Consider the following 12,851-nt stretch of genomic DNA (forward strand, 5'->3'; position numbering starts at 1 on the left):
GATCTTCACGATCTCAACGATCTTCATGAGCGCGAATGTGTGGTCAATATCATAATTATATGCAAATTGGAAACGAGTTTCCAATTTTAAATCAAAACATACACCCTCCCACGGAGAGATTTTTTCCGCCAATAATTTTATTTTTAATTCAAGAGAAACGAGTGACAGATCCCAAAAATAACGAAAAAAGAGGTGGAAATTGATGACAAACACACGATCTCGCACAAAATTTTTGATAAAACTTTGATGGAGCGGGAAGGTGTTGGAGAGAGGAGGGGTATGTATATTTTTGTGCACCAATAAGATGGAATTTTATTATGGGTCTTTTATCGACATTAATATGCCACACTATGGGAAAAAAGGTGTGGAAGAGGATTATGAAAGATACAAACAAAGTATGGAATAAGAAAAACATCATTTACATGTTGTGTTTGTTGATCTTTGCGTGCCTTTTTTTCGCTCTCACACTCCGTGTGTGCTTCTTTACAATATCTTTTGGGCTCTTTTTTTGTTCCTCTACTGTTGAGGCTTCTTTTTATTTTTTTTTTTGGAGTGGCCGCGGTTGCAATCGCGGTGATTAATTTTTGCGCAGAGAGCAACAAGCAGATGGTTGTGGGGAAGAAAAGGAAAAGGAAGAGGAAGGTGAAAAGTTGCATAACGAGCATCACATGGCAAGAAAAAAAAAATGATGAAGATGGGGTGCAATGAGGAAAAGAAAAAACGCATCACGAGAAGAAGAAAATATTGGAATTTTATTTATTGAAAAAGAAAAAAAACCTCTGTCAAATTCAATTCTTTTTCACAACACTTCCGCAATTGCAAATTGTCTTGACGATCATGCGAAGATCATGATCTCTTCACCATAATCTCTCACACAATTTTCTCAAGTTTCCTCCACAATTCTCTCTTTCCAGATCACATTTGTGCCCATCTACTGCGCGGTAGTATTCCACCAACATAAATATCTCGCGATTCGTCTCCTTTGGGATTTGTGTACGCATATAAAGCATATAATGGGTGAAATTCACTATTCAGACAGACTTAAGATGTCTTAAGATATCTTAAGATTTCTTAAGATTTCTTAAGATTTCTTAAGATTTCTTAAGATATCTTAAGATTTCTTAAGTTTTCTTAAGAAAAAACTTAAGAATTCTTAATAAATCTTAAGATTTCTTAAGTCAGACTGAATTATTCTAAATGTACATATATTTTTCGATGATTTTTACGAATTTTGATGTCTGGAGACGATCAAGAGCATTTTTTAAACTTAAGAAATAGAAAATTGTACCTACTTATCAAATTAAAACGAAGAAAAAATGCCACTACTACAATTTTCTATTTCTTAAGTTTAAAAAATGCTCTTGATCGTCTTCAGACATCAAAATTCGTAAAAATCATCGAAAAATATACATTTAGAATAATTCAGTCTGACTTAAGAAATCTTAAGATTTATTAAGAATTCTTAAGTTTTTTCTTAAGAAAACTTAAGAAATCTTAAGATATCTTAAGAAATCTTAAGAAATCTTAAGATATCTTAAGACATCTTAAGATATCTTAAGTCTGTCTGAATAGTGAATTTCACCCAATATGTATAAAAAGCATAATATGGTATAGGTGTGCAAAGTGGAAACGCAGAGGTATGGTCATGAGCAAAAAAAAAAAACAAAACGAGATGCGATGGTTGAGAAAAGAGGAAGGTATGGGGAAAGAAGAAGATTACTTGATGGGAAGGAGAAAGGAAAAAGAATGAGAGAAAAACATTTAAAATGCGTGCAAATAGCGAAATTATTATTCAATTTCCACAATACACCAAGAGAGAGGAGCTTTACTCTTATGGGTTGCACATTATTAGTAACAGCCCTGAGAGAAAATGTGTGGTGTGGCTTGAAACGTGTTTTTCAAAATCAATGGTAGTGCGGTGACGTCAGAAGGTGAGTGATCTTGCAGATGTTAGTGGGTCACTGTTTGTGCGGTCAATAACTCCATCACATCGCACAGCTCTCAACTCAAATCTGCACGATCGCAACACAAAGGGTACAAACAGACACAAATAGGCGCACGATCATGGGAGAAGAAGTGATCACAGTGATCACTTCTTTTCTTTTATTTTTCCACCCATTTCTTCGTCTTTCAATCAAATACAACACTTCAAAAACCCATGGAGTGATGATCGTGTCTCACTATTACGCGTACGCGATCACTCCATTTCTCTTCTCTTTGTGTAGGTGAAGCAAAAAAAAACAACAAACTCTAAAATTTTCCACCAAATGAATTTTCACGTGTTCTTTGGCGAACTCATGCAATTCGCTGCTTGTCAATTCAACCAATGATTTCGTTGTGAAACCCAGACCGTTAATATGTGCCGATAGTCACGTAAATTTTGCATTCAGCTCAACGATTTTTCTTCCACAGAAAACCCTCCTCCTCCTCTAGGAAATTGAAGGAAAACTCCATTTTCATACCACACTTAAAAAAATCAGCACAAACTCTGACCTATTCTGTAAATTCATTGAATTTTAATTAAAAATCTTTTTTTTTTGCAAAAAGAAATTGTGTTTAATTTTTAAAGACATGATGTTTAACATGCAATTTACAATGTTGTGTGCATTCCAAACATCGCGCATTTCTTTTTTTTTATGTTTGTTCACATAATATTGTTTTACCTACTTTTGGTTACATTTAATACAAAATTTAATATTACAATGATCAAGTTAATATACCATGTAAAAAAAAAACGTAGAAAGTTCTGCGCAAGGATTTAAGTAGTTCTCAAAACTTTCTAAATGATCGAAAATTAAGGATTTTTGAAGACTTAAATTGACTATTATTCTGGCTTTAGAAGTTCTTATTGTTAAATTATATACTTCAATTTTCGTTACCTACACAGATTTTTTAGAAGCATCACAAATAAATTTTAACGAATTTTTAACGTTATTTCAATGCGAATTATTAATTCTTATGAAACTACAATATAAAAATATCTATGATACATATCCTTCTATCTACCTAAGTATATGCTATATATATTTCCAGAAAGGGAATCAATTCTTTTTTTTTCTAACAATTCCTGTTTGAAAACAAACAACCTTCATCGGTTCCAGACTTTGCACTTCCTGGTTCTCAGAAATGGCCAAAAAATTTTACCTTCCTGTTGTCTGCTAACATCCCAGCTCATCCCTGCTCATCCCTACTGTCCCTACTTTCCTTAAAAATTTACAGTTAGTGAATTTGTTTAACCTTTTTTCGCCTTCCTGAAAGGGAGTTTTTTTGCCTGGATGCGCGCTTCCTTTGCCTGTGAACGGCATAATTTTTTCCCTCGATGATCTTCCAACTGTCTTCGTGGGTGATTTTTTTCCGCATCATCCTCCAGGATGAGAAGGAGAGTCCCGTTTTTTCATTTTCATTCACCTTCCATTTTGCGGGCTTTTTTTTTCGTGGAGCAACTGTTAGATGTGGATTTTTTGTGGTGGATCCCATGAAAACCACGATGAATGAATAAAATTGAATAAAATGGAAATAATGAAGGAAAGTGAAAAAATTTGAGGATTCAGCATGAGGAATTTGAAATGAAAAGTCATGCTTCTATGGGAGATTGATGCTGATCTTCCTTTCGATTTCCTGGGGGTGGTCTTTTGAAAAAAAAAAATCGGCTCATTTTTCAGGGTGTTTCTTCGTCAAACAGTTGCGATCGGATGACAAGAATCAAAGGGTTCGAAGGCTCGTGCTAAAATGTGTCTCCAAAGACGATCATCTGCTTCTTGAGAGTGGGCAGAAGGCGATAAAAAATCTCAAGAGTGCTTTTTTCCTTACCTTCTGCTACAGCGGCCCTTTGTCCTTTTTCTGTGGGTTTATTGATTTTTTTTTGCTTTTTCGCAAAAGGTGCTCTCCAAATTGCTTGTTTTTTATCCTTACACCCTCCTTGATCAATTGCGCGATCATCTTTCTCTCTGCAAATGGTCTTCGAATGAATGAAAGTAAAATTATTTTGATTAGAAAAAGGCACACATGGAGGTAAAAAACACGGAACCAACTGCGCGTCGTCTGCAGGATGCGAGGATGCGTGGTGCAAGGAAACGGTATCCTCTAGTTTTTTTTTTCGAGGCGGAATTGTTAAAAATCATCATCCCAATGCCCTCATCTTGCGGCAAGCGATCTTTTCTCACTTCCCTGTAGCCACACATGTTCACCCTCTTGGCAGAGTCCTCCGCAGAACACACCGTTCAGCAATTTCCGCAAATCACCGCCCGCTATTTTTTTTCCACCAACCCCACGCATTTTGCCCTCACACCCTGTCATCAGGGATGAAGGTAGAAAAAAAATTAAGTGGTTGCCGTCTGTGGCGTTTTTTAGTGCTCCCTGACCGTCTGTATTTTTCTGCACACAGAAAGCGAGAGTCCTAAAAAATCGCTTCAAGATTAGGGGCTTTTTATATCAAACCCCTGATCGGGAAGCTGCTGTCGATTCGGCATTTTTAGCTGTGTTTCTTTCAGACACAGCTTTTGTGTACCGAGCAAAATCGAAAGTCGTCAGATCGGGCTCAAACTTGGGATGAGCACGAATTAGGGTCCCCACATTCCAAAAAACGTATGCGCCAAAAAAAAAATTTTCCGGCCGTCCGGCCGGCCGGCCGGCCGGCCGTCCTTCCGTAGTTCAACACGAAATTGCGAGAGAACGGTAATAGATAGAGACTTGCGGTAAACGGCAAAGTTTAAAAGTCGACTGGAAGACGTCCGATTATGATGTCAAATTCACCCCCCCACCCCCGCGTCCGCCATTTTTAATAACCTCAAAATTTTGTTTTCGCTATATCTCAGCCCCTATTATAGCTAGAGGTCTGAAATTTTGATATGTTGTAGGGGCCATCAAGAGCTCTCCAACGATACCTCATTTTCGAAAATCGGTCAAGCCGTTTAGCCAATATGGCCGCCACAATTTTTCATCGAAAATCGACCATAACTCGAAAACGGCTTGACTGATTTTGATCAACCCGGGGTCAAATGAAAGATCTCAACAAACCCTACAACTCTCTAGAACATCCGAAGTTTCAAAAGTGGCCGCTAGGGGGCCAAAAATCAAAAACAAAATTTTCGATGAGTTTTCGATGAATATCTCGAAAACGACGACATAAATTTTTTTCATTTTTTGATATGTTGTAGCTGATTATATTATCTAGCTCCATGCCAAAAATGAAGAAAATCTATGGATCCGTTCTCGAGATATAGCCTTCCAAAGTTGGCATGTCATATCTCGGGTTCTACAAGTCCGATTTCGATCAACTCAAGCGCAAATGAAAGGTTTCGTGAAACCCTACAAATGTCTAGAACATTGCAACTTCGAGAAATGACCGCAAGAGGCGCTAAAATCGAAAACAAAGTTTTCGAAAATTTCGAACTCGAATTTTTCGAAAATGGCGACATAAATTTTTTTCATTTTTCGATATGTTATAGCTGACTTCAAGACCTTTCAAACAAAAAAAAATTATGAAAATCTATGGATCCGTTCTCGAGATATGGCCTTTCAAACATTTCTTAGGGTATGACTTTTTTACTTTTCCCATATTTTAGCTGTGTTTCTTTCAGACACAGCTTTTGTGTACCGAGCAAAATCGAAAGTCGTCAGATCGGGCTCAAACTTGGGATGAGCACGAATTAGGGTCCCCACATTCCAAAAAACGTATGCGCCAAAAAAATTTTTTTCCGGCCGGCCGTCCGTCCGTCCGGCCGTCCGTCCGGCCGTCCGGCCGGATCATAAACTTAAATTGCAAGAGAACGGTGATAGATAGAGACTTGCGGTAAACGGCAAAGTTTAAAAGTCGACTGGAAGACGTCCGATTATGACGTCAAATTTTACCCCCCACCCCCCCGTCCGCCATTTTGAATAACCTCAAAATTTTGTTTTCGCTATATCTCAGCCGCTATTATAGCTGGAGGGCTGAAATTTTGATATGTTGTAGGGGCCATCAAGAGCTTTCCAACAATACCTCATTTTCGAAAATCGGTCAAGCCGTTTAGTCAATATGGCCGCCACAATTTTTCATCGAAAATCGACCATAACTCGAAAACGGCTTGACCGATTTTGATCAACTCGGGGTCAAATGAAAGATCTCAACAAACCCTACAACTCTCTAGAACATCAGAAGTTTCAAAAGTGACCGCTAGGGGGCCAAAAATCGAAAACAAAATTTTCGATTAGTTTTCGATGAATATCTCGAAAACGGCGACATAAATTTTTTTCATTTTTTGATATGTTGTAGCTGACCATATTATCTAGCTTCATGCCGAAAATGAAGAAAATCTATGGATCCGTTCTCGAGATATAGCCTTCCAAAGTTGGCATGTCATATCTCGGGTTCTACAAGTCCGATCTTGATCAACTCAAGCGCAAATGAAAGGTTTTGTGAAACCCTACAAATGTCTAGAACATTGCAACTTCGAGAAATGACCGCAAGAGGCGCTAAAATCGAAAACAAAGTTTTCGAAAATTTCGAACTCGAATTTTTCGAAAATGGCGACATAAATTTTTTTCATTTTTCGATATGTTATAGCTGACTTCAAGACCTTTCAAACAAAAAAAAATTTATGAAAATCTATGGATCCGTTCTCGAGATATGGCTTTCCAAACATTTCTTAGGGTATGACTTTTCAACTTTTCCCGACTTTGCGCGTATTTAAATTAATTCGCGTTTAGGTTTGCTCTCACAAAATTGGTACACTGAAAGAAACACAGCTCCCGTAAGCTTGGTCAGCTTACCAGTACATTTTTTTCTTCTTTTCAGCTATTCAGTCATTATTTGTGGCTCACCAGCCCCTCGCCACTGTTTTAATGAGGAGATCATTGAATAAACGAAGAAAAAAGTGAAAAAATGCCGGGTGCAGGACTTTGGAAACCACACCACTTCCTTGTTGGCGTTTTTTCCTAAAACTTTCAGCAAAAAATATTCTTTTTGTCTTTGAGCAAAAAATAAATAATTCTTTGTTCTCTTCAGCATATTGCTTTAAAAGAATATTATTGATGGGAGGAAACTATGAAAATTTGTGGAATATATAATAGACTTCATAAATTAAGGGAGTGTGGAAATTTTACAGGAACAAATTGCTGTAAAATGTCTAAAATTTAAATAAGTTTTTATGAAAAAAATTTAATTTTTTAACCAAAATTCCAAATAGTAATAAATATTTGAGTGAGAATACAAGGAAATGAATCAATCGTTACGAAATTGACTCAGAGATCGCTTATAAAAGTCCTCAAGTTTCCATAATTATCGGATCATCCCTTACTTGCTTACTTGTAAGATGCTTACTAGCATCTTACTTGCTAAATCCTTTAATTTCTGTACTTTATTACTGTTGAAGATTTTTTATTCTCTTTTTTAATCAAAATCTTTGAATTTTAAATATTCTATGAAAGGAGATCATGAACTGCTTGTTTTATTGAAACTTTTTCCAAAATATTTCAAACACCTGATGAAGAGAGAATAAATCTTTGAAAAAGATCTGAAGATAATTTGTTCCTCGAGCTCTTTTCTTTGATCAATTCTTTTAATGAAATGATTTTGTTGATAGCCAGTTAAAAAAAAACACGTTTAAGAGAAAATCGAAAGGATAAAAGCGATAAAAGCAAAAGGATGCAACAAAAATAAGGAACTTCCTAAGAAAAAGAAATTTCCAATATGCCTTTAAATCTTGAAGACCTTTCTTTTTTTTGTAAAGTTCAAATACCTCATAAAATTTAACAACTTCGCTTTCTTTCGTGTCATTTTTTATGGATCCCGGGACTCTCCAAAATGTGCTTTATAAAAGAATAAGTGAATATTTTGCGTCACAAAGAGTGTTATACAGTGAAAATAATCTAAATTTGTAAATCGAATGAATCACAAAGATGTTTCACAACAAAGCTAAATCGTAGGTCAACAATCTTATTGTTGCTGCTTGATACACTTTTTCCGCTCTTCATGCTTGTTCTCACAGCAAAATTATTCTGAAAATTTTTTAACATGAACATATTCCAGTGATGTTGAGATTTCTTTTTTTTTTCATTCATTTTTATCGCAAAATATAAGAATATTATCCTCTTCATCGTGACCATCCAAAAAAAACGTTGGACTTTTAGGCCTGACTCTTTGGGGCTTGTGCGGTGGATGATTCGAGAAAAAAAGGTATGTACACAATAATGGAAAAGTATGAGGAAGTAATGTTTTCACAAAACTATATTGAGAGATGCGATGGGATGGAAAAAAGGCGATAAAACTGCTAAAAATCTCTTAAAATGCTGCTGGAGGGTCCATAAAGGTGTGAAAATAATTGCTGCTGAGAGAGTTGAATTTCATCTCACCAAGATGTTGAGTGTTGCAAAGACACACACAAGGTTGCACTTGAGGAATTTGAGATAAAAAAAGAGTCTTCCACACGCACCTTCCTTCTTCGTTGCACACCAATCAATCTGGATAAATTGTAGTTCATTAATTCTGCGAAAAAATAGAGTTTTTTTTTGTTAGAAAGAATGAATGTGAAAGATGTGAAATGTTGCAGTCTTCCACGGAAAATCTTCTTCTTTCCATTGCTAATAAATTCACATTTTGGAATTAATTAAAATTGTATTCGTTTGGGTCGCTAAAGAGTTAACATTATGCTGTTGCTACTTTGTTGCTAGTTTGAGCTAGTTTTATAATTCTTTTATTCATTTAGAATAGCTAAAAAGAAATAACTTGAAACATCAAAAAAAATCTTTTAAATCCCTAATGCTGAGACCCCTGATGAAGGTCTTTGTTAAATCGAAAGCTTTGAAAATCGTTTTTTTCTTTCTTCCCTGACTGTTTTATTTCCCTAACGATTACATTAGTTATTTTCTACAGATCCTTACGTCTATTATTAATTGAGGGAGGGAATCATTCACAGATTCCCCAGATCTTTTTCTTCTTATGCTACCTCCAACTATGTATATAGATATATATTTATTTATATATAATTTTTTCCCTCAGCAAATCCGGTCGCGCCGCCAAAAACTCCATTCCATGGGAAATTGAACTTGTTCCACTGAGATTTTTTTGTCTTGCGTGTCTTTTTTTCCTTTCTACATCTCGTTGGTGCGCTCTTCCGCCCTGTCGACTGAATTCCGCATCCCGTCCCCCCAGCGGTTGGTTGCTCGCGAAGACGCCGTGCAAAGATGAGGAGATTGTCTCTCCCGCGGTCTCGGGGTGTCTGTGTGCGCGCTGTGTTGACTCTACAAAATGAAAATTCCCCAACACTCGCAACGTACTGCTGATTTTGCTTCTTGATGTGCTTTCTCGAGGCGATCCGGTCAATGTCCCTTGACGTCACTGGTTCAATGGCAAAATTTGACCCACATTGGGGAGTCGCCCCGCATGCCTCCCGGCCTATGTAATGTTGCTCGTTCTCTGTCGCACACGATCGCAGGCGTGGATGCTGGTGGCGTCTGTGGCCGGTCAATTGATCCTCCGTGTGCTGTGGTATGGTGTGTAAGAATGAGATGGGGTGCTGTGTGCAGAAAGTTACCTTAGAGAGCACAAGAGGGGAACGACTGAGGAGTCTAGAACACCAATCATGCTGGGTTACATTAAATATCATATATACAATTTATTAGAAAAAAAATATAAATAATTAAAAAGATTTTTAAAAAGAATTAAAATTTATCTAAAAAAAACTTCTTTCCCTTCTTTCTTTAAATTTTCTTTTATGATGCAATCTTTTTGTACCAAAACTACTCAATTTTTTGGACGATGACATGCGAAGAGTTAAACTTTTTATGAGAAGTTAAATTTATTTAGATGGTTTTTATGACTAAAGTCTTAATAGTTGAATACACAAGACACGAGAATTTTCTAATGGAATTCTCACTGAAAGAGTTATTTATAGAACATGGCTTCTGATTGAAAAAATGTAACTTTTAAATTACATTTAGAGCATTATTATATTTTAAATCTTAACTCTTTCGCTACATAGGAAATAAAATGAGATTGTGAATTTTATTTCAATGAAAATTAAGTTAATTTTAAATCTAGTTGAACTTTATGTTGTTCAAATAACAATTTAATAAGGAAGATCTTTTTTTTTTTTAGAACTTTTCGATTTACAACATGTCACTGTTTATTTGTTGAATTGTCTTAAAAAAAATTCCGAACTTTTCCAGGATTATGCTTGGAAATATTCTGGCTTCAAAATTACTTTTAAAAAAATCCAGAATGAATAACGACGAAGATTTTATTAATGAGGAATTTTCCACTAAACGCCTATTAAAAGCTTAAAAAAATTCAAATAATTTTAAATTAACTAAATTGTTTAAATGAAAATTCGCAATCGGCAAAAAAAATAAATAAACGACAATTAGCATCAATTTTGAAAAATTTGAAGTAATTTTAAAGAAAATTCTTATGTCGAATAATAGATAAAAATTATATAAAATACAAGCGTAAGAATATAAAAAATAATTAGACTTAAAGAAAAGTTATTAATTTTTAGGTAACAAAATATAAAATTCATAGCTACTACACGTGTAAGATCTATATGCATATTCTTCAGGTAGCATAACAACATAAAGTATTTCAATGTTTCATAACGAATATGATGGATATACTTTTAAAGAAATAAAAATAATGCTCAAGTTGGAATATTACCTACATAAAAATTATTCCTACATAGAAAGATTTTCCCCTTTGTCTACATTTCTGATGAATTTCCTTATGAGAACAATAATTAACCGTAGGTTGTGGTACCTTTTAGCGAAGAAATGCGAGTCTCTGTGGTGGTGGTGGATGGATGGATACTCCATGAAAGAGCAATTTATTTTTCAGATAAACGTCGCCCTGCTTTGTTGGAGGAGCTTTGGATTAGCAAAACCCATACTTGGATGATTAAATGAGAGTCGTCTAAATATTCAGTGTCTTGCCGTTTCTGGAATGCCATCTCGCTAAAATATTCATTTTTTCACAGCACGTTTATGCTATGCCCTCCTTCGACTAATTTACTTTGTGATTTATGTGATTTTCTCGGGAAAAGCCGAGATGAATTTCGCAATTACTAAAATTAATTGAGGACAATTCGCATGTTTTTTTTTCTCCCTCTTTTTAGCTTCACTTTTTGACTTACAAGCGCATGTTTTCTCGGAAAAACCTCTCACCATTCACGGTTCAATTGATTTTTTTTCGTTTTATTAATTTTCTTGTTGAAATTCGTTGGAAAAATGTAACTTTGTCCACACTGGGGAAGAGATGAAAAACTATTTAGTGGCGTTTATATCTTTGTATATATTTCTAAAAATAGCAAAAAAAGAATGCGCTTGGAAATGCTCTCTTTTAATTGGGTTCTCGTTTTTTTTTTTCACAAAAAGTCTGTTTATAATGCTGTGCCATGGGGTTCTTGAACCTTCTCGCCAGAGCGTCTCTCTGTATTAGAAGGCGAACTTACGATCTTCAGACGATTTTTTCGGAAATCTCATGAAAGTCTAGAACATGGATTTTCAGCAAATGCCCGAGAACATTGGAGCGCTCCTCCAAGCGCCATGAAATACATACAAAAAGATAGAGATATAAGAAGAGAGCTTTTAACAAAGAAAGATTCATTGGTGGTCTGCATATTCTATATAGTCGAACTTTTGGCTAGAATATTTCTTTTTATATAATCTCCACTAGATTTTTTTCCTTAAAGTTTTTCTTTTAAATTTAAAATCCACGATAAGTTTAAACATTTTGTATTCACATCAACACTCTCAATCTCCGCTCTTTCCGCATTAAAAAAAAATTATATCGCATTCGTGTGTGCGTTTTCCAGAAAATCTAATTAAAATTTTCAATTCCAACAATAAATTATCTCTCAACGCTTTTGCAGAGTGCCCGAAAAAGTTGTTACCCAACTTGGTAATTTGCTACTCTTTTACAACTCATAATTGTGGGCATTGCCTGGCGCTCTTTTTTTTCCTCCACGTCCATTTTATCGAAATCCATTGTTAAAACTTTTACTCTCAGACCACTGAAAAATTACCTTCTTACGGCCAAAAAGCGGAAGAGAAGTGTTGCATTTTTTGAAGATGGTTATTCATGATTTTTTTAGGCGAAATTCCGTCATTGAATGCGGTTTTGAGGAAAAAAAAAAATCTCAATGTGTCCAAATTTTTGTTTAGTATATTATGGTGGAGGAATTTCAATTGCGTGTTCGATGGATGTTTTTGCATCGAAGATTGTTGTGCTTGTTGCGGGAAGATTGCGCTATCGCTGCCGTGCTCATGATTCATGGAACGCTGGGGAGTTTAATGGGTGAGGAGTGACTGCGAGACGAGTCAAAGTTCTCGTAGGTCTCACAGAACAAGGAAGTGTTCATCCAACACCGAGGAATGAGATAAATCTTCGAGAAGCCACTAAATGTGTATTAATGATCTCTCTAATGGAACACAATGTTATGATGATGGCATCTCTTTGGCTTTCTCTTCGCTCTCTCACAGGCAATAATAAAGAAGAAGCTGGAGGTGTGGATTGAAGAAAAGTTTGCAACTTCAATGTAATTTAGCAGTTTTCTCTCTTTCCAAATACCTCACATCGTATATACGTGCCATCGATTTTTCGGGTTACTTAATACACAATTTTTGTACCTGAATCCTTCTTATTCTTCCTTTAAAAGGAAAATGGAAAAATTCTTTAAACATTTTGTTAGATTCTTATCTCAAATTCAACAAGTAAAAATTGAAGAAAACTTTACAATGTGAATCTTATTGAATAAAATTCTTGAATAAAAAAATTTCTTTGTTTCATTCACAACATTCTTATGATTTTCAAAGCCTTTAAAGTAACAAAACGATTCTTTCTGCCGTTTATTCGGAGGATTATATTGGTGACTAATACAAGA

General features: G+C 35.4%; 1 protein-coding gene across 1 annotated transcript in view; it reads right to left on the bottom strand.

Annotated features, from left to right (window-relative positions):
* Positions 1-12,851, bottom strand: part of LOC129786261 (transcription factor cwo) — a 201,588-nt gene that overhangs the window by 25,963 nt on the left and 162,774 nt on the right. The window lies entirely within an intron of this gene.

This window comes from Lutzomyia longipalpis, chromosome 1 (assembly GCF_024334085.1).
Source record: "Lutzomyia longipalpis isolate SR_M1_2022 chromosome 1, ASM2433408v1".
Classification (NCBI taxonomy): Eukaryota; Metazoa; Arthropoda; class Insecta; order Diptera; family Psychodidae; genus Lutzomyia; species Lutzomyia longipalpis.